The sequence below is a fragment of the Monodon monoceros genome, unplaced genomic scaffold, assembly GCF_005190385.1.
Source record: "Monodon monoceros isolate NGI ecotype Baffin Bay Population unplaced genomic scaffold, NGI_Narwhal_1 Super_Scaffold_11, whole genome shotgun sequence".
Classification (NCBI taxonomy): Eukaryota; Metazoa; Chordata; class Mammalia; order Artiodactyla; family Monodontidae; genus Monodon; species Monodon monoceros.
Window position 1 is genome coordinate 26,721,933 of NW_021703767.1, and position 23,223 is coordinate 26,745,155.

The 23,223-nt window shown below is 36.4% G+C and overlaps 1 long non-coding RNA gene across 2 annotated transcripts; it reads left to right on the top strand.

Annotated features, from left to right (window-relative positions):
• The first annotated feature begins 307 nt into the window (after positions 1-307).
• Positions 308-21,799, top strand: LOC114890963. 2 transcript variants are annotated; one of them, XR_003792397.1, is made up of 4 exons: positions 308-480; positions 1,967-2,080; positions 18,970-19,170; positions 21,683-21,799. It is a non-coding gene; the product is annotated as an uncharacterized LOC114890963 (long non-coding RNA). The 2 variants fall into 2 exon arrangements; XR_003792396.1 differs by lacking the exon at positions 308-480 and having other exon boundaries at positions 1,854-2,080.
• The last annotated feature ends 1,424 nt before the right edge of the window (positions 21,800-23,223 follow it).

Sequence of the window (23,223 nt, forward strand, 5' to 3'; positions counted from 1 at the left end):
CGAAGGTTTGACACACCCTAACAGACAAGGGAACACAACCACTGAAGTGCTTTCTGGGGACAAAGGGGATACAGAGCTGCCAAAGGAAGAATTAAATCATACATACCAGCTACAAGTATGAGTCCAGTGTAGAAATGAGGATTGTAATAGTTATGAATATTAATTCATTATTTTCATATTGATATTTCCTGTGTATATTGAACATTTTCCCTTCTCTCTTATTTTCCTATTATGTAACGTAACTATTTTTAAATTGCAGCTTGATATCTCAGTGTCATCAGAAACTCTTCAGGGTCTAAGATTTTACCCTACTTGCATGCTAATAGTCTAGCTGGTTTCATAATTACTGGCAGAAAACACAAGATGCTTGGATTAGAGACAAAAGACAGTTTTTTTCACTCACAGTAGTAACACTAGCCAGAATAACAGCCTTGTGCCAGCTCTTCAAGCCCCAGTTTCTACAGGGTGATGTGATGAGAGGTAAGTGTTGCTTGCTCATTGCATTACACACATATAGGAATGGAACACTGATATTAGGAATTCTAGATCTTATAAAAGGAGCTGTTGGTCAGCCTGATCATATTCCCCTCTGGAGAGAAACATTATCTTTCTTACTCTAGAATGCAATCTGCCTCTGGGAAGAGCCATACTTCTACCTTTATTATCCTAGAATATAGATATCTGTATCTTCCAAACATCCTTGAAAACACAGTCCAAAGAAATTAGGTGTTAAGGCCTTTGAAGACATGCACAAATATTCGAGGCTTATGAAGAATCATCTTCCCAAACTCAATATTTAAGTTATAGGATGCCCAAAAGGCAAGAGGGGCTCAACTCGAAGAAGGAACATAATCCAAAGATGGATAAAGGTACTTGTGTCTTCTTCTTGGGAGAGGTTGCCATATGATTAATTGTACAAGGGAGATTGCATCACATTTGCCAGAAGCATGATTTAAGTATTGTCTTTAAAAGTTGAGTGTGGTTCAAAGAGGTACCTGTATATTAGAACTGCTCAAGAGGTTGACTGCGGTGCTTGTTGATTGTGTTGATTGTGTCAACTTAGGTTAAGTTGAAACTGCATTTCTGTAAATGTCCTTCTGCTATGGTCCTAGGTCAGGGTGTCCCACAAGAGAAATTTGAATGGGATTTGGAAGGTGAAAGTGAGTCAGCAGGCTCTACTTTCTGAAAGTCAATGTAGGGCACCAGATCCGCTGCAGCTTTTTCATGTTGCTGTGAACTTGCTAGTTCATCTTGTTGATAACATAGCAGCCAGGCCAAGGAGCCCTCCAGATTCTACTGGATCTTCCACTTCAGTATTTCCAAGTTTGGGAGCAAGTATATTAACAGCTCTGTGGCAAAGAGCACCAGTTTTCCTGTGGGTCACCTGTGCCAGGTTAGAAGAAAATTAGGTGTGAGTTCTGGTTTAAATTCATGGGTTCCAGTTTATCTGAATGGGCTCCAGTTGATCCCCAATCTGTCCAGTGCAGCTTTCCTTCCTGATTGTCGACCCTGATAACCAGCTGTGACTTACATACAGCATCTGACACAGGTGACAAGCCTTTCCATGGACCTTTTACCAGCTCCCATAATTGTATAAAATCTAATCCTTATAATAAATTCTTTATTCCATGTGGTTCTACTTCTCTGATCAAACCCTAAGGGATTCAACTCCCAACTTTATTTTAAGCAGAATTCCTTAGGCATTATTTCTAATAATATTTCTATTACTTTGTAACATTAATTTAATTCTCTGTAATATTGTAGATTTTAATCTTAAATAGTTAGAACCATATTTCCATCCTTATAAGCTATATATAGAAGACATTAATCATATTCTGAAGTAATATCCTGTGTTTTCTATTGCTCCAAACACAAGAGGAATACATAAATATTATTTCCCATAAGTAAATGAGAATTAGGCCCTACTCAATAATAGCTAATAAAAAAAATGAATATATTATTGTAGGAAACCTGACTACACTGAAACACTAGAAAGGACTTGAATGTGTTGGATCATAGGAGAATAAAATAAGAGAAAAAAGAACAGGAAAGAGAAAAGAATACAGAATGAAGCAGCAAGGTAAGGAAGAAAAAATAATATTTCCCCAAATCTAGAATTGATTGCCTTCCATTCTCTAGGCAAGAAATACATAGAATATATATAGAGAGAAATCATTTTCTTTATTACTCATCTACTGCAATAAATGAATATGGATTTTTGGATAAAGTTTAGAGACCTACATGGCTGATCTATAAACTAGTCACCACCACTTTATTACCTCCTGTGCTGTCTAGAATTTTCTGTGACTTGGCTAAGCCAAGGTCTTCTTCCCCTCATTTTTCTGATAGTAGCCATCTTATGCCATCATCAGCATTCTTTATCTCGACCAACTAAGGACCCTCTGTTGTCCTCTACCAACTTATTCTACCTCACATCAAACATGGACAGGCATGCACACACGTGCACACACTCACACACCCACAATTACATTCAGGGGGATTTTAAAGTTTACAGGAAATAAAAAGTATTAATGGAGTTGCTCTTCACCTTTTCCTCACTTTTAGCACTTTCATATACTACTTTTAATATATTTGTCCCTAAAGTTATATTTTAGGTTATGGAGTCTTTAGGGACAAGCTCTTCAAAAGAAAATTGCACAATTATCAAGGTTTGTATACTTCACTGACTCAGCCCAAAAGAGATGGCAATTAATGCCAGTTAAGATGAAGAACTTTGCAGAAATCACAAAGTCACAATGATTTGGGTCATAGTAGATCTGCTGAATGAGTCAATAAAACACAAAAGCAGGTCTTCTTTGTTCTCACCATTTATATAGAATCAATATGCTAAAAAAAGGAAAGCAACACCCACTCTAGATTTAAAGAGAAGAAATAACAAGAAGGGGATGGATGAGGAGAGTCAGAGTTAGAGGAACAGGGAAAACGGCCATGAGCAGTAAGACTACTAAATTGTCTTCATTTATTCATATATGTAAAGTGCTTCATTCATCCTAAGTACCATCATGGGTTTAGGCTACTAATCAAAATAAAATTCATGCAAATATATGTACATGATTTGCAGATGAGCCATGGCCTCCAGGTTTTTGGAAATTTGCCAGTATTGTCCTTGATAAAGCAAAGTTTAGGCCCTTCCTAAGCTCTGAAATTGTCATTTCTTTGTTAGAAATGCAGGGTTCATAAACAGTGATGAGGAGAGAGAGTGAAATTGGAGTGAGGGATTTTAACCTAGTGACAATCTTTATAAGAAGAACATATCCAGGTTTTCCTTACACCGCAGGAGTTATGAGCTCTGGAATATTTAAATATTTCCAAATATAAAAGAATCACATTCAGCACAAAATCAGTATGAAGGAATATGTTATTCTTTCATAAACAGATTTTTAAATTGTAAGCAGATTGTGACTCTTTAAATTTCTAAGTATTAAAACAATTTTATAATTTAAAATTTAACTCATCAAATGTTCTATGGGATATTGTTAATTATAACTGGGTTATCTTCCTTTGTTCAAATGAGGGACAGACACTGCACAACAATAATGGTATATTACTGGTTCCATATTGTTCTGGATTATTTGGCTATCTTGAAGGTGGACATGCTGTCCTTGAGAAATAGTGTCATGTATTTGTCAGGGCGAGTATTGGGTAAATAATTAGGAATCAAGAGGGAATTAATAAAGTTTATAAAAATTCAATAAAATATTCATGAATATAGGGTACATTTTCCATTCAGCCATTCATTCATCCCACAAGTATTATTAAGGTATTGAAGTAAGGTACTAGGAACATAATGATTCATGAGACACAATCCCTACCTTTAAAGTACTAAAAACCCAGTGGAAAAGATAGACAAGTAATCAAAGTATAGGTGCATGTAATTAAAGATGTAACAGAAGAGCACTGGGTGCTGTGGCTTGTCAAAGAAAAGTGAAAACCATTTTACACAGATGGCATTTATTTTAAAATATCTCCAAAGATGGCTACTATCGTTTTCTTCCTTCCTTGTAGACATTTGGTGTTCCTTCCTTCAAGAGGTGGAAGAGTGTCTTTCCCCTCCTGCATAGTCAGGGTTCCCCAGAAAAACAGAATCAATAATACACACACACACACACACACACACACACACACACACACACACACATCTCCTAAGATATTTATTTTAAAGACCATTTGAAGAATGTGACTTAAAGTCAACTTGAAGAATGAGAAAGAGCCAGTCTGACAAAGAGCAAAGAAATGAATGCTATAGACAAAGTGTGGCAAGTGCAACGGACTTGGGTGGAAGAAGTTGGCAAGGTTAAAACAATGAAAGAATGTCAGTGTTTCCTGAGCAGAGCAACCCAAGAGAAGAGTGGGAAGATGAGGCAGGAGAGGAAGGAGAGGCTTGTTTATGCAATACTTTTTAGGATATGGGAAGGAATTTGGCTTTTATTCTTATGACTATTGTAAATATGGGAGTGTATTAGCTTTCTATAACCGCTGTAACAAATTACCACAAATTTAGTTCTTAAAACAGTACACATTTATTATCTTAACAGTTCTTGAGGTCAGAAGTCTGAAATGGGTCCCAATGGGCTGAAATTCAGATATCAGCAAGGCTGTGATCCTTTCTGGAGTCTCTTTGGGGTACCTATTTCCTTGCCTTTTCCAGTTTCTAAAGGCCACCTGCATTCCTTGGCTTACGGCTGCTTTCTCCACCTTCAAAGTCTGCAGCGTAGCTTCTTCAAATCTCTCTCTGACTCTTCTTCCTCCCACTTTTGATTACGCTGAGCCCACTCAAATAATGCAGGAAAATCTCCTCATCTCAAGGTCAGCGGATTAGCAACCTTAATTCCACCTACAACCTGAATTCTCCTTTGTCAGATAACCTAACATATTCACAGGTTCTGGGGATTAGGATGTGGACATCTTCGGGGGGCCATTATTCTTCCTGCAACAAGATTGGCAAAGTGGGAGTCATCATGGAAGAAATGGCGGAGATGTCAGACTGGGTTGATTTTCATATAAACAGAAATTGTGCCCATATCTATATTTATGTATACAGACACATCCAACTACAATGAGAGACTAACATTTTACTAAAATAAATCATTTTTAAATATTGAAAATAAGAAATCCTCCTAGGTAATTCTGATTGCCGAGTAAAGGCTTTTGTAACCAAGTCATGCAAGGGAATCTAGCTTTCAACCAGGCTTACAGAATACTCATAGAAGCTGAATGTATAGTTCAAATTATTATTTGACCATCAAAAATTGTGATTGGATGACTTTGGGGTCAATTTTATTAAAAAAACAAAACTAGCGGTTCCTGGATTTTAGCGTTAACAACATCTTCTCTTGTTGGAAGCCTGTCTCTGGAAACAGGGATTTAAGAATGACTCCGCTACTCTGTTACCTTTGCAGAATAGGCTGATGAGAGAAAGCTCCAGCTTTTCAAAGCCTACCTCTAAATCATGAACCATACCTTCAAAATGATTGAAATTCTTTTTTGAGAAATTTTGGTAGAAAGGGGGTGAGACCGGGGTCTCACTGTGGTCAGAATTCTTCTCAAAAGGCACATATTTGACTAAAAATGTCTGCTTTTCAATTTTTTGATTCAGTAGTATTAATTTTATTTACTGCTCTATAGAACTGCTTTATTTTGATAAGTGTAACAAGACTCGAGGATTGATAAATATTTAATGACATCCTTGTTGTAATGTTCAACCTAGCTAGAGCCATGCAATTTTGAGTTGAGGGAATTTACTTCCATCTGTTAGCTTTGTAAAACCCATGGTGACATTTTAAAAAAATCATGTTTATTTGCCAGAAATAATTTTATTACTCCTGTTGTTTCATGAATTCCAAAAAGTGGAACCAAGAACCATTCCATTTGCCTCTATCGGGTTTCACCTGCAGTACATTTAACTGTAGGGAAATTCTCCTTTGTTGAGTTCCCCAAGTTTGCTAATGTTCCTGATTTTCCAGGAAGTGATATTATTTACTATATATAAGGGTAGGACCTCATAAGTCATAGAATAGGTACAGATGAGTTTTTCAAAAGAATTTTGTATGCCTTATTTCCACACTATCCTTTTAATTTGTGAGCTTGCTATAACTAATTAACAAGATTTGCTTCTAAGTGTATTCTTTCTTACATATTTTGTTTATTTGATTCTATACTGGCGGGAAGTAGGTTATAGTTATGCAAGTAACTACATTGTACCATGAAAAGTAAAGAAGCTCAGTAAAAGCATTTGAATGCTTTTGAATATTGTTCTAGACAGTTTTTCAGACAAAAACTACCAATATGCATTATTATTCTATATAATTATTATTCTTTACTTATAGGGTTACAATCTATAACAAGTTTGTGTGTGAAATATCATTCTTGAATTTTGAGTGGTCAGAACCAGTTACAATGAGAAAAGTTTTATTTCAGTTTGTACAAATTTATTTTACTAAAATTAAGAATTTTGGAAATTATTTTTAAATTAGCCTGACAGAGCAACACAATCAAACTATCAAATGCTTGTCAGAGAGATAACCTTTTACAACTTTATCAAGATAGGGTAGGTGTAGTAACTAAGTTCACATGATTTGACTGTCTCCAGTTCACAAGAGGTCTTTAAAAGACATCAATATTTATAATTCAGTTTAGTTTAACACATATGTTTATATCCTCATAACCTTAAATAATTTATGGAAATAATAATAATTGATCTTCCCTATAAACCTAGCATAGGAAATTTAGCTAATTTTAAACAATGAGACTTGCCATAAAAAATTGTAACCAAGTCTTAACATGCTTGCTGTGACAGAATGCAAAAATGGCCAGAGATTATTCTACCCCTTTATTCATCTTGCTCTTTGTAGTATGACTTTGCATCTCTATACATCAAGAGGTGGAATTTATTTTTCCACCTCTTGAATGTGGGCTTGGTTATGTGACTTGCTTTGGGCAAAAATGGATATTATCAAAGGTAACATAAGATGAAGCCAGAGAAACACTGCACACTGAGAACTCCCCTTGTGACTCTTAGGTATTTTGCCATGACTGAATAAGTCCATGTTAATGTGCTGGATGATGAGACACTCATGCCAAAATCATCCCCCCCCCACCCAAAGTGATATCAAACCTACTGCCAGATATGTGAACTAGGCTATCTAAAAATTTCTAGCACCAGACTGCTAGACCAGAGAAGAAGAACCAGCAGGCAAACCACAGAATCATAAAAAATTATAAATGGTTATTGTTTAAAGCAGGTATTTAACACAGCAAAAGCTAATGATGTAAAAACTGGTATCTGAAAGAGAGTGTTGCCCACTTTAGGTTTTGTTCCCATAACAATTTGTATATATATAATATTGGCTTTGGATTCAGGCTGTAGATGGAGGTTGAAAAACAATAAGGCAACTGTTAGTAGAGACTGAAAAAAATGGTGAACCATGTTATGACACAGTAGAACATTTTGCAAAACTTTCATTTACAGGAACTTGGACGGAAGACCCTTTGTAATAATACCTCTAAAAGTTCTAAGTTAAACGTAAGAGTGCTCAGCAAGACAAATAGGCTCCTAATAATCCTAAGGACATTTTTTTTTTCTACAGCAGCTTGCCACATCCAAAGTAGAGAGATCCCTGCCTTGAAAAAATGTGGTTGCAAACTTTAGGAGTAGAGAATTTTAGGACTCACATGGAGTGGATGTGCATGAGATTCATAGGCAATCCATGAAGTTTTAAAGACCATTGTACTAACAAAAGAACTGCCTGCTTGGATGAAAGGGGATTGCAATAGTTCAAAAAGAAGTTAGATTTCTGGGCTTCTAACATTTTATGGGTAGAAATCAGAATGAGAATCACAGACGTTTCTTACCTGAAGAGATGAAAACCCTAGAGGTGGAGCCAAGAGACTCAGAGGATTGTGGACAGATTACTCTCAGGGAGCAGAAATGGACATTAATCAAGGAACATCCCCAGACCCAGAGTTGGGGAACCTTTTAACATGTGCCTGGATGGATTATAGAATTGGTTCAGACCAAGGACTTCTCTGGGCCTCCCATTCCTTTCCTTTTGATTAGAAGCAACTATTGCAGTTCTCTTGCTCCCTTCTCACCCTATTAGGTTAATTGGCAGCAGATAACTTATGTTTTTAGTTCACAATTGTCTGGATGAAGAGCAGCTGCACCCAGTGAGCCACATCCACATCTAGACAAGAAGCAGATCATGAGAACTTGAACTTCAAGCCAGATGCCATAAATGGCATAACTGAATCAGACTTTTGGCATCTGGGAAGGGTGAGCATATGTTACACAAAGTAAGAATAATTTGTGGCCAGAAGGCAGTCTGTGGTAGATTGCAAAAATTGCTACAAATTTTCCATCTGTTTAGCATATCTCTTTGCATTCTGATTTTACAGCTCCTCCCATCAAGAGGTAGAGTCTGTTTCTTGAATCTAGCTCTTGAATCTGGGCTTGGTCATGTGACTTGCTTTGGCCAGTGAGATACTAACAAATATGATACAAGCACAAACTGTAAAGGACTTGTGTACTGGAACTTGTTCCCATTTTCTGTACTTGGAACTCTGCAACTACGACCACATCAACAGCCCTAGCCTGTTGGATGATGATAGCCAAGTCATCTCCATCGCCACAGGTGACATTGAGTCAACTGCCTGAGGCCATCCTAGAGCATCCAGCTTCAACTGAGGTAGCCAGACAAGAGAAACTGCTCACCTAATCCATATCTCATATAAAATAGTAAAAGTATTATTGTTTGAAGCCACTACATTTTGAGGTGTTTTGTGATTCATTAAAAGCTAACTGATATACTGTATTCCTCATTGCAGTAAGAAAGATGCATAGTTCGTTTAAGAAAAAATCAATAAGCCAATGTAATTCATTGAAAGAGTTATCTTGATTAAAAGGGATAGTACACAAATGAGAATGCTTATAATTCTTCCATATTTATTTGTCAAATATGAACAAAGAAGCTTTCACTAGTTCATTTAATGACTGTTAATAGCTTAATGGTCATTTAAAAGTATTTTTTCATGTCTAGAAATCAACCTTTAGCATCACAGTTTGACTTTTCCTGAACATGCAGAGAAAGATTCTTTTTCTTTATGGGGCAACACATTTAAAGCACAAAAATTCAGTTTTTTTACTTATCTCTTTTAAACTTAAGAAATCATAGTATATTTTATTAGTCCCTTCCTGAGGAAGGCAAAACCATACCAATTTGCTTTCTTAGGAAATATTTAACATTCATACAATGAAAGGATCTTATCAAATTTTGGTCAGGCTAGAGAACTTTTGTGTTTCCTCATGCCTCCGGAATATGTCATTTTTCCTAGTGTTGAACCTTGAATATTTATTTAGATTGGATTGGAGTGTATAAGCTAACAAAGTGTGAGGTATGGAGTTTATCATTAAAGAATATTTCTACCTATTTTTTCCATATAAAAGAAAATTATAGACTTTTAAATATTTCTTGAACAGTATAATTAACAGAAGGTCATGAAGCTTCATCCAAACCAGAAGATCATTATCATTCCATTTACCTTCTTTATCAATACACTTTTCAGACTCCTTCAAATAAATGTTGACATCAAAGCAAGGCCCCTTGTTCTCTAAGCCATGCCAAATCTGCTTCTATTTCTTTATTTGCACATCTTTCCATCCTTTTGACAATAGATCGACCTGTTTTATTAGGTATCCCTATAGTTCATGAAAATGAGAGCCTTATGATCTATAAACTTTTAAGGATATTTCCAAATGAAAATGACATTAGGAAAAAGAAGTAGAATTTCAGACCTTGGATTGTACGAAGCTAAGTCCCTTTCTTCTGTAAAACTGACAGAGGTTTTTCTGAGTCACAAGCAATGACATACAGAACAGTGATTGTGTTAGACAACTTAAGAAGGATTGATTACCGGAAGGGAGAGAAAGGTAGGAACCACAAATCATTTCCATGTTCCTGATGCTAGCAACTTAGAAGAAAGTTTTGCTGATATTAATGGGAAGGAAAATGAAGGAGGAAAAGATTTAGGGGAAGAGGTTTGTGTTAAAGGTTTACTGCATTGAGTTAAAGGTTAAAGGTTTACTGCATTGAGCACAACCATGCTTAAAAAAAAGATTCTCTGAAGAGTTAAAATAGAAAATAATAATAATAATAATACACCAAACATTGGTAACAAAGGGGATGTAGGAGGAAATGTCTGTGAAAATAACATTATAGTTTTTGAGTGCTTGATTTTTGCTAGGTACTATGCTATGCTAAGTGCTTTATGTGGATTATCTGATGCAATTCTTATAAAAATCATGTAAGATGGTTGACTATTATTATTAGCTTTTTAAAAATTTTAAGAAAATTTTATTAAGACTATTTTTAAGAGCAGTTTTAGGTTCAGAGCAAACTTTGGGGGAAGGTAGAGATCTTCCATGTACCTCCTGCCTCCATATCTGCATAACCTCCCCCATTATCCACATCCCCCGCAAGAGTGGTACATTTGTTACTATTGACGAGCCTACATTTACACATCATAACGACCCAAAGTCCAGTTTACATTATGGTTCACTCTTGGTGTTCTTCATTCTATGAGTTTAGGTAAATTTATAATGACATGTATCCATCATTATGGTACCACACAGACTATTTTCACTGCCCCCTAAATACTCTGTGCTCCGTCCATTCATCCCTCACTGCTCCCAACCCCCAGAAACCTCTGCTCTTTTTACTGTTTCTATAGTATTGCCTTTTCCAGAGTGTCACATATTTGGAATCATGCATTCTGTAGCCTTTTACTTCTTTCACTTAGTAATATACATTTACAATGTCTCCATGTCTTTTCATGTCAAATGGCTTGATAGCTCATTTCTTTTTAGTGCCGAATAATATTGCATTGTCCGGATGCATCACAGTTCGTTTATCCATTCACTTACTGAAGGACATCTTGGTTGCTTCCAAGTTTTGGCAATATGAATAAAGATGCTCTACATCTGTGTGTAGGTTTTTGTGTGGGCATGTTTTCAACTACCAAGGAGCGTGACTGCTGGATCATATGGTAAGAGTATGCTTGGTTTTGTAAGACAGTACCAAACTGTCTTCCAAAGTGGCCATGGCATTTTGCATTCCTACCAGCTATTATTACCTTTTAACAGCTGAAAAACATGAAGATTAGAGAGTTTACATTATTTGACCAATTTCATACCAGAAAAAATTAGAAGAGCTGGGATTTGTGCACAAACATGTTTAATTCCAGACAGAGCTCTGCTCATATCCAGGACACACGTATAGTGGGAGTGAGAGTCTTCCACTTCCTGATGGCTACCTCAGTGGTTGAAGGGAGTAGAGATTAATCATTCATCTTCATTTCTCCAATAAAACAAGCTGTATCGACACCAGAGTCCAAATAAGCACCCACATAGAAATAATGCAATGTATCAATATTTACTTATACACTTCTTTTTTTAACCTTACTCCTAATGATAATGTCATATACAAAAATTTATTTGTGGATATGGATTAACATGATAATGAAGACAGTTTTTGAGGACAATGATAGCATAGACGTTACCTCAGAGATAGTCTGATAATCTCATTTTGTAGATGGAACTGTTCAACTCAAAGTGAAAAATCTGGCCAACATAACATCAAAAATAGAAACGAGGTCTACAACATCTCAATCTGGGGCTCTTTTCTTCAACTGTTCTATAAGTGTGATCTGGGGGTCCATGGGACCTTTGCAGGGATCCATAAGGCCTGAGTCTTTCCATAGAAATACCCACATGTTATTAATATTTGCCTTGCTTACTCTCATTCCCTCACTAGCTTACAATAGTTTTCCAGAAGCTGCACTGTCTATGACTTCAGAACAGATTGAAGGCAAAAGCAGATATGCAAATATAGCCAATTAAGCCAGTCAATAAAAATATTTATAAAAATGTGAAACAATGCCATTCTTCTCAATTATATATATATTTTTTGGAAAATAGCACACTTTCTCATAAAAATGTATTGTTTATGTTAACATGCAATCTGTTTATTATTTATGTTTTAGTAAGTTAAACATTTCCAAACTTTCTCAGTTTTAATTTCTAATAGAGTAAATAATAATAGGTATAATCTATGTAAATGTACTTGGCATTCTCAGTAATTTTTAATAAATTAAAGGGGTCTTAAGTTCAAAAGTTTGACAACTGCTGTATTAGAGAACATTTACTTAAAATATTTTTAAATGTGCTTACTAGGAAAACAGTATTACTTTAATATATATTGCATTTAAGTGTTTCACGTGTTTATATATTCTAAATTTTTTTTCCTTAAATTTTTTATATTTGTGACCAAAAAAAGACCTTCATATTGTAGTGAAATTTACCTTGTATCTACAAATTCCATATTTCAATGTTCAATCACGCTACCCAATGATTAAATTAAATCTTACACAAATGTATTCTTTTCTTATTTTCCTACAAAATATTTCAGCACAGAAAGCAATTTTATAACCTAAGTTAGATTACTTCTCATCTTTATTACTAATTTAAATCATATTTCTTGAAGTTAAAGAAGCATATTGTTTCAGGAAAATTAGATGCTTTCCCTTGGTATTATGGCATGCTTAAAATATATGCTAATATTGCAGTGAGAATCATTATTGGGTTTTTCTATATAGTGCTGAAAGGAAAAACAATTAAAACTGCTTTAGAGAATCAATAATTCATGAGGGAAAAGTCTATCCCTGCTAGACTATATCTTAAAAAAAATCCTAGTAAGACAAGAGAGAGCCTCATGAGTCTTTCCCAAGAGAGAAGCCCTTCCTTTTATGAGGTAGTTCATTTCAAGCTGCCCATGGGCTTCTAAAATAGCTATATGTCTTCCTATTCTTAATTTGTCTTTTCCATAAGTTAAAAGTAGAAATGAAGCTTTAACAAGAAGCCACTTGTAAAAGTAAATGAATGAATGAATGTCTAGGGAATACCTTCTGCATCTTTTTGATTACCCAGCATAGCACCTAGCATGATGCCCTCCATGTTAAAAGAGCCAGTAGACAGTGTTTAGACATTCCATCCCCACCTATGTTTTAGAATTCCATCCCTCCAGCTCTGCTTCTTAAATCTCCCACTTGCTTGAAACCTGGGATTTCCTAAATGATTTCCAGGCCTGCTGTCATATCCGATTTTTAATAGGAATCTCTAAAGTGAACTATAATTTGAAAATACGTAATCGAGGACACTGTGGGATTCTCAGCTTTAGGCAATATGTTCTGTTGGGTAAAAGAAAGCTCTGGCAAACAGCAGACCCAGATTCTTTCACCAGCTGTGCTCCCGACTTTTTCTATAATTTCAATCAAGTCACTCTGGCAACCATTGTCTGTCTATTTCAGTAGTGGAATCTACAGAAGTCCTAGCCTGCCTGACTCCCTAACAATGATCATGTGAGGATTAATGAGATAAAGGCTGTAGAAATATTTTGTCCCCTTGGGGAAAAACACTCTGAAAATAAAGGTATTAGAGAAAATCTCTGGATATGGCTTTCAAGAACTCAGATTCCCAAGTCTCATGTTGTATGCATGTTTTCTGGCAATTAGATCATTATTGCTTTTTCTCCTGTAATAAAAACAATACGAAAAAGCAGTCTCCTTTTGAAATAGAGCAAAGAAAGAAGATTTTCCTTCTGTTTCTTTCATGTACAGTGTATTTTCTGAATATAAGCATATTGTGTTATAGTGCAAGTTGGCAGTTTTACCCTCAAATACACTCACAGCTGTTGACTGGACCTCAGTTTTACACACCCAATTGCACATTGTTTAATTGCCCGTCTCTGCCAGTAGCATAAATATATATTTATATTAGTAAGCTCTTGTATATGTTTTACACGTATGTATACATATATTGACTCTGCTGTCATTGAGTTCTTGGGCTGCATATTTTTTAAAACATGGTTCTGTCTGTGCATTTTAACAGAAATAAACCCCCTCAAGCTTTCTGTTTAAAATCATGCCCACAGGCATAGACTGAGAGGCATGCCTGCTATGATTTCACCTTCCCATACTTCAAAAGAATGTGCGCATGTTTGCTTTTGGGGAACGGATGAAGTAGGGAAAGGAGGTTAGAAAGAAAATCCTTTGTGAATGTAAAATATTCCCAGTGTATTCTTCAGCATCTAAATATCTGAATTCAATTCTTTCACATGGTTCTTCAGTTTAAAATGTTGGGCTTTGACTATATTTTATCGTGGCCTAATTTCATATTATCCCATCACCAAATACCCTCGGAACACTTTTTCTTTTGCATCAATCTCTCAAAAAATGGATAAATTTCTCTAAATTCCACATTAAAGCTAACAAAATCTTTTGAAGAAGTTGCAAAGTATTGAAAAATAAGATTTAGCATGAAAATGCCTTCCGAATAAACCACAAAAATGCCCTCTGTGATGGTCTGTGATGAGGGAACCTGCTGGCCACATGGTAATGACGTGAGGAATTCCAACAGCTCCCTCTGAGTTGGGGAGATAATTGCTTCAGTAGACTTCATAAACTTGCAAGCTCAATTCATCCAGTGAAAAATCCTAAATAAAATGTCACTGGAAAATAAAATCTCTACACATGGATGTCTGCTGCTTTACAGCACAGAGACCTACTACTCTGGAGACTTGTCAGTTTTGAAATCTAAAGTAATGCATTATCCTACAGGGCCTGGTCCATGCCAGCTAAAACAGATGTAGCATATTTGTTTCTGGAGTGTGCTCTGCTGGGGAAAAATACCTCTTTTTTTTTTTTTTCCTTTCTCATTTAGAAACTGATGGCTAAGAAAAATAAAACTTGCTTTTGGATTGTGATTTATGCTACATTTCAATATTGGACAAATGTGCATGACTGCTTTATAGGTGCCTGAAAATAGAGTATTAACACAGGATCATTGTCACAATTCATATTGTGGTATTAGCACTTTCTACTGTTGCAAAGTGGCATTGTTTTAATATGACAGGACATAAAAAAAAACATAACATAGTCAAGAGAGAATTAACCATATATGGCAAACGTTCAACTTATCACTAATGTCCTAGCCAGAAAACAAACCCTAAACATCAAAGTAACTGTGAAATTCACATTTGTTCATAGACTATGAAATGCAATTCATTGCTAATATTCTAAAGCTTTTAGAGTGGTTTTAAATACACTCTAAAACTGAATAATGGTTACATCCTTTATGTAAATTAATGTCCCCTTTCCCCCGAAAAAGAAAAACCTACATAAGTCGAAGAATACATATTAAATAAAGTCTATCCCCTAAAACAAATCAGAACTAAATCATACACATTTAGACAGAATTTAAATTCTTTAAAATTTTCATGTTAATTTCATTGATAGGGTATATTAGATCTTTTTCTTTTTATTGGAGTAAGATTGCTTTACAATGCTGTGTTAGTTTCTGCTGTACAATGAAGTGAATCAGCTATATGTATACCTATATCCCTTCCCTCTTGGCCTCCCTTCCCCCCTTCCACCCCTGCATCTAGGTCATCACAGAGCACCGAGCTGAGCTCCCTGTGCTATACAGCAGGTTCCCACTAGCTATCTATTTTACACATGGTAGTGTATTTATGTCAAACCTAATCTCCCAATTCATCCCACCCTGCCCTCTCCCACTGTGTCCACATGTCCATTCTCTATGTCTACGTCTCTATTCCTGCCCTACAAATACATTCATCTGTACCATTTTTCTAGATTCCTCATATATGCATTAATATACAATATTTGTTTTTCTCTTTCTGGCTTACTTCACTCTGTATGACAGACTCTAGGTCCATCCACATCTTACAGATGACCCAATTTCATTCCTTTTTATGGCTGAGTAATATTCCATTGTATATAGGTACCACATCTTCTTTATCCATTCAGCTATCATTGGACATTTAGGTTGTTTCCAAGTCCTGGCTATTGTAAATGTGCTGCAATGAACATTGGGGTACATGTGTCCTTTTGAATTATGGTTTTCTCAAGGTATATTATATCTAAAAGCTGATGTAAGTTTGAGATTAATTCTCCCTTCTTGTTAGAAAATCTATCAGTTACTCATTTTACATGCAAAATCTTCTTAACTTATGTGAACTACTCTTTCTTGCTTCAATGATAGAAATAAATCAGTGCTGAGAGAGAGGCATTCTAATGGAAACGATGCAGGAGTGTCAAAAAAAAAATGTGATTTATCTCAAAGGAAGTAAAAACCAGGGAAATACTATTCTAGAAGCCTAAAAAGAAAGTGAGTCATATTCTCCCAGAGTTTATACTGGGCCATGGTGGTCAGACAAGCAACTTTGGAAGTTAGTGGCCACTGTAACACCACATTACCTCTTACTAGATAATGTGTTACAGTAAAATAAATAGTAATCTTAGAATCAAAAACAGCTTTTTCTTTTTTAATTTCAAAAATGGACATCTATGTCTCAGCTTCTTTTCTTATTTTAAAGGAAAATCTTGCACTTGCTCTCTGGGTTTCCCATTTTCTTCTGAAAGGCACTTCTTAGTATACTTCTGATGAAGTTGACTCTTGCTGTGGAAAAAGAAACAGTGTTGCAGAATTTAAATTGCATTTTCAGGAAGAAAAGAGGGAAGCACTCAGCTGTTGGCCGTCCACACCCTACTTTGGTTTAAATGTATGTACTCTTGTATTACAGGGTGTGGACAGCTGACTGCTGAGTGCTTCCCTCTTCAATATCAAAAAAACAAACAGTGAAATTAAACAATGGGTGGAAGATCTAAATAGACATTTCATCAAGGAAGACATACAGATGGCCAAGAAGCACATGAAAAGATGCTCAACATCACTAATTATTAGAGAAGTGCAAATCAAAACTACAATGAGGTATCACCTCACACTGGTCAGAATGGCCATTATCAAAAAAATCTAGAAACAATAAATGCTGGAAAGAGTGTGGTGAAAAGGAAATCCTCCTGCACTGTTGGTGGGAATGTAAATTGATACAGCCACTATGGAGAACAGTATGGAGGTTCCTTGAAAAACTAAAAATAGAACTACCATATGACCTAGCACTCCCACTACTGGGCATATACCCTGAGAAAACCAAATTCAAAAAGAGTCATGTACCACAATGTTCATTTCAGCACTATTTACAATAGCCAAGACATGTAACCAACCTAAACGTCCATCGACAGATAGACACATATATACAATGGAATACTACTTTAGACATAAAAAGAAAAGAAATTCAGTTATTTGTAGTGAGGTGGAGGGGCCTAGAGTCTGTCATACAGAGTGAAGTAAGTCAGAAAGAGAGAAACAAATACCATACGCTAACGCATATATATGGAATCTAAAAAAAAAAAATGGTACTGATGAACCTAGTTGCAGGGTAGGAATAAAGATGTAGACATAGAGAATGGACTTGAGGACACAGTGTGGGAGGTAGAAGCTGGAGTGAAGTGAGAGTAGCATTGACATATATACACTACCGAATGTAAAATAGATAGCTAGTGGGAAGCAGCCGCATAGCACAGGGAGATCAGCTGAGTGCTTTGCGACGACCTAGAGGGGTGGGGTAGGGAGGGTGGGAGGGAGGCTCGAGAGGGAGGGGATATGGGGACATATGTATGCATATGGCTGTTTCACTTTGGTGTACAACAGAAACTAACACAGTATTGTGAAGCAATTATACTCCAATAAAGATCTATTAAAAAAAAAAAAAGAGTACATCCTAAGAGCATCCCCTCAAATTGCCTTGTGATCAGTAGGAAGAGTAACGGCTTATGACCCTGGGAAAATAGAGGGGAAGGTGAACTTGGTAATCATAAGTTAGCAAAGATCAAGCGGACAATTTTAGAATGTTCGTAGCATTTGTCCAGTAAAGATGTAGTGAAGGAACTCAGAGTAATATGCAGTGATGCCTTATATTGGAGAGGCTGATTTATAGAAAGCTCTTTCATAAGTTCAAGTGCTTTAAATATGCAGTACATCAAAACATAATATACTAAAAGCTATTGGTGCCACTTCTGGATCTCCAAGAATTTCTCTTACTGGCTGCTGCAGGAACTGCTGCTTAGATATAGGATTGGAGCCACCTCGCTCCCAACCTTAGGCATCCAGGGGACTATTGTCCGGATATATAAGCCCTCCTCTCTTACCTAATGAGCACATTTTTCCTGGGAACATTCCCATGAGAAATCACTTGCACAAGAATTCCCATTATAGGAACTGCTTCCATGGCACCCTCTCTAAGACATATATACCCAAATTAGCAAAGTTCTCAATGTACTAAGTGAAGGAAGAGTTTTCCAACTTCAGAGTCCTTTGCAACCCAACCACACAATGTTAGAGCTGGCAATGACCATATAGTCCATTTACTGTTAAGTAAATTTAGGAAACTAAGGCCCCAAAGTGACTTGTACAAAGTCACTCAGAAATTTAGCAAAAGGGTCAGGACTAGGGCCCCAAATCCCTAACTACCAGTCTGGTGCTTATTTCACGTCAATATCACAAGAGCGGCGGGGTGGGGGGGTGGGGGGGTGGGTTTTGAAATGTATTCCCTTTTCGTGACTTACAATTCACAAAATTATTTGCAGAATCGCTGTTTTCACATCTTGTGGTGAAAACTGTCCTTCTCTGATGAAAGACTCAAGCATGTCAGCTCAATAATCAAAAAATATTCTGACTTAAAATGGGGAAGATCAGACGTGGGCCACTTTTGTAATAATCAAAATACAATAAATAGATAGATAAAATAAAACCTAACATTCACTGAAGTCTTACTATGAACTGGGCCTTCTGCCAGTTGTGTTACATGTATTATTCCATGGTATACTTAGAACAGCCTAATGTGGCAGGTACTATTATAATCTCCTGTTTAGTGGTGGGGAAACAAGGCTCAGAGATGAAAATGTATATGTAGCTTTTTGTATTAAAGTCAGGGTCAAGGCCAGATCTGATTTACCCATCCTTGTCTTCATAATCTCCAGGTTGCATAATCTCTGTAGGCTCGCAGAAGAACATCGTGCAACAGAGGAGTCTCGGTGATCCCTAGAACACCCCCTTTTACCTTCTGTCATTAATGGCAATTGTGTGATGAGATTAACCAAGGAAAGCATGTCAAGCAACTGAAAAAAAGGATCTTTATTTGGATGAACATATTCAAGAGAACAGTTTGCACCTTTCTTAAAGTAAGACTAATGCATATTATTTCTGCCCTGATCCATAAGTAATATTATTGTACTTATTGATTTATTATTCTATCAGGGAAATAATCAGTTGATGAATATTTCAGAACCATAATAGTTACCTTATACTGCAACAGGCGAAAATGTCAGCCCCTGTCTTGGAATATCCCAGGATGGTAGCCAATTTTAATTGGTAGCTATGTGTGACTTTATAAACCTTCCTGACTGACAATGCAAACATATTTCCCTACTACAAAATATGACATTATCTGAGTAATGGGTAACGGGGGCTATGGGTTGTAAAAGCAATCATTTACCATGGTTCCACCAGGAGGGCCTCATCTCAGAGTGGTCACTGCCTCTGAAATAGTGAAATAGTTCAATCATTGGATTGGGTTTGCTCTAATTGGAATACCAATTCATATTTTGTGACTGGTTTATAACAGGGATTCATTCATGAACAGAATATACATTCTTTTTTATTTTAAATTAATAATTAAATTAATAAATGCCATGCAATTTGTATTTATAAATTATGTATAAATAAACCATTTTAAACTCACTCTGATGGAAAATTCAAGGTTAAAGGTTTATAATCCAGAATTCTGCATTTTTCGGTCCCAGTTTTGACTCAGTACGTTATGATCTACCACAATCTATGAATATCTGCATTTCTTTTTCCCCAAATAAGTCTTAGTAGTTTATACTTTATAACTATCCAAAAATTCTAGAGGGAAAAATACCAAAAGCATCTTTTACTATTATTTTTAAAAACTAGTAATAGAAACTCAATCCTGCCATGAGTTGTTACAGTTGAATGACATTTTGGCCTGTTTTCACAGAGTATCCTACATGTGTCCTGTGGATGGTCGCCATGCTCATCCCAACACCCCAGTACGATTATACCCACTTCCATGCATCTGCTCTTATACTGGGGAAAGGGAAGACATGAAAGTCCAATGGACAATCCCTGGGATGACAGTCTAGCAAAAATAAAGATATCAAAAAGCTTTGATAGTTGCTTGAAGATTAGGAAACTAGAAAAAAATAAAAGTAACAATATCATTTCTCAAAAGTCATTGATAGTTAATTTGTGTCAGGTAGTGTAAAAAGAAAAATTGGGAGAGTGAATTCTGAGGGAAAATATATCTAACCCATGGCATCTGTACTGACCACTGTTTGAGAATCGGTTGGTTCTAGAGCAACTATTATAAGATGGCTCAAGATCATTTTTACAGGAATCGTGTTCCATGATAAACTCACCTTTGCTGAATGCCAATGTCAGCCAGCCACCCAGGATAAACATTTACTATGAAAACATCCTGTCAACCACCATATGTACTCTTCAACCTCGACACAGCCAGGTCTCCAATTTCTTTGCACCATTTGTTATAGAATTAGTTTACGTTTTGCCAACTCCAATCTAATTGTAGACCTTTTAAGAAATCTTCACTCAGGAAGTTTTAACTGTAGTATGCTAGAAAGGGTGCTCTTACCTGATAATTAGGAGATCTGGATTTTCTTCCCCATTTTGACACAGCCAGCCATCCCTTTCGGGCAAATCACTTAAACTCTTAAAGCTTCAACCTCCTCATCTGTAAAATAGATTGGCTGAAGTGATTACTCGTTATGGCCTGCCATTCTGTGATGAAGATATCAATCTGAGAGCTTTTTCTTCCATAGCAATTGGACTGTAGCAGCCCTGGCTCTATAAAGCCAAGAAAGAATGAAAAGAGGCCTAGAAGAAAATTAGTGAGCTGAAAGGACTTTCTACCCTAAGGGCTTTCTACCCTAACCAAAGTGTTAGTTTCCTTAGTACCCTGGGCATATTCTTATTGGTTTTATCAGCAGTTTATGGGCATTTCTCTGACACTTTGATACTTTAACTCCTATGTCTTCTTTAAACATTGTGTCTTGCACCTTGAAAATGACAGATATTATAATATTAATGAAGATGCCCTTGAAAGAAGACCAAGAAAAGCAAATTCATCAGTAGTGTTATTGGAGGTCACCATTCCTAATTTCATACTAAATAAGCATCATGAGAAAAAAATTATTCCTGAAATACTGTGCTCTCCTTTGACTTAGATTTTAAAAAATTTTTATCTTGTGAAGCATATTGCTCATGTTTGTGTCAAGGTTGCCCTCATTATGCCCAATCACTTTTTAACTACATTTGGCTGACGAGTAGTGTAGAATAATGCAATATCTAAAGTTATCTGTTTGCATATGGTTCCTTCAGGAGGGATTCAAAGGATACAATTATTGTGTTTATACAAAAGACAACCTTCTGTTTCCCCCTAAGCCTAAATATGTTTTTCTAAATGCATCCTCAAAATCAGTGCTTGCTTCTACACAAATAAACTGCCCGTCTTTCTTAATCTAATATTATATTGGAATAGCAGGCATTGTTTAGACACATAATCATGCTACTACTAACTGTTGCTATAAAAATGTTTAATCTTTGCACAATTTCCATTGCTTTTCCTTTGAAATCTGGTGTTTATTGCAACAGAATTTCAGATTTTGCAACATGAGAGTCTGAAAGACAGGCCAACACAGGCGGCTCTTTGGAAACAAGAGACCTGGTACTTCCAGCAGTCAAAAAGCTGTCCAAACACCAGGAAGAGGGAAAAGACACATCAGGTAGGTTGTGTTGATGCCACAGACCTCTTTTGATTCTCTGCTAGAGGACTTCTTTTGACAAAGAATGGACTTTTTTTGGGGGCGGGGGGCGGCGTGCATTGGTCTGTGTTTTGTCAACCATACTCTCCTGGAAGAGACTTTGACCATCTGGATGTGGTTTTTGTTTCTATGAGAAGGAACTTTTGTGTCCTTGACATGCCACTCGTATAAATAAATGCTCAATGAGAACATGGATCAAGATGTTATATATTTCCAGGTCAGATTAGGACAACTACCAGAAGTTATTTGGTGTGTACAATTAAGCATGCGAGAATGAAAAACTGTACTCATTACAAATATGTTTATGGGACATTCCAGGATAACATGACAGCTAGTTTGGGAAAGTCACAATAAACAGGACCCTCTGTATACAACATGATCATCTATAGGATAAAAGGCAACTAAACATGAGTTGATGCACTATATAAAAGGGTGAGAATTTTATAATTTTATTTCAAGAGATCTTGATATACTTGTTTCTCATAAAAACAATTATGGATTTAAGATATAGATTTGAATTTTGCAGCAAACTGTAGCAAAAGGCAAGCTAAAAGGATAAGTCAAATGGAAGAATAGGGCTTCCCTGGTGGCTTAGCGGTTGAGAGTCCGCCTGCCGACGCAGGGGACACGGGTTTGCGCCCCGGTCCGGGAAGATCCCACATGCCATGAGCCATGGCCGCTGAGCCTGCGCGTCCGCAACTGGAGAGACCACAACAGTGAGAGGCCCGCGTACCGCGGGAAGAATGGAAGAATAATGTTTGAGGAGCGTATCATTTTTCTGTTCTTCATCCTTTGCTCCATTGGCAATTCTTCTGCCATAATTCATCCCCCAATATTGTTAAGTGCCGTATCCTGCTCAGTGAGGGTTTTTTTTTTTTTTCTCCCCTGAATCTGAAAATCTAACAGCCAGTGAGGTAGATTCCTCAAATCAAGTTATCTATATTGATGTTGACACTAAAAAGTACAATTTTGCTTATTTTATACTTGAAATAAAGACAAAAATCTTATTTTAAGATTGGGTGTTATTTTTAGTTGGGTACTTATTCCTATACCCTCATTCTAAGGAGCTAAATCCCCATTGGGAAATGGAGTTCTGTCTCATCTACGTCTGTGCATAAAATGATTGAGCTTTCTGAAGCTATGGCTTTGGAGGTAACATCTACCAGTGTCCTCTACCAGAGACTGCATTCCCCTGCCTGGGGTGGTGAAATATTATTGTGGCCCTTAACCCTATTCTTGAGATATATTAATTCCTTACTTTTCTTCACTATTGAGTCTTAGGAAACACAGAGATGGTATGAAAGCTAGTTGTGTCTTTGTCATATTCTGCGATTTAGATTCTCTTCTTAAAGGATCACCCTCTAAAGCCAT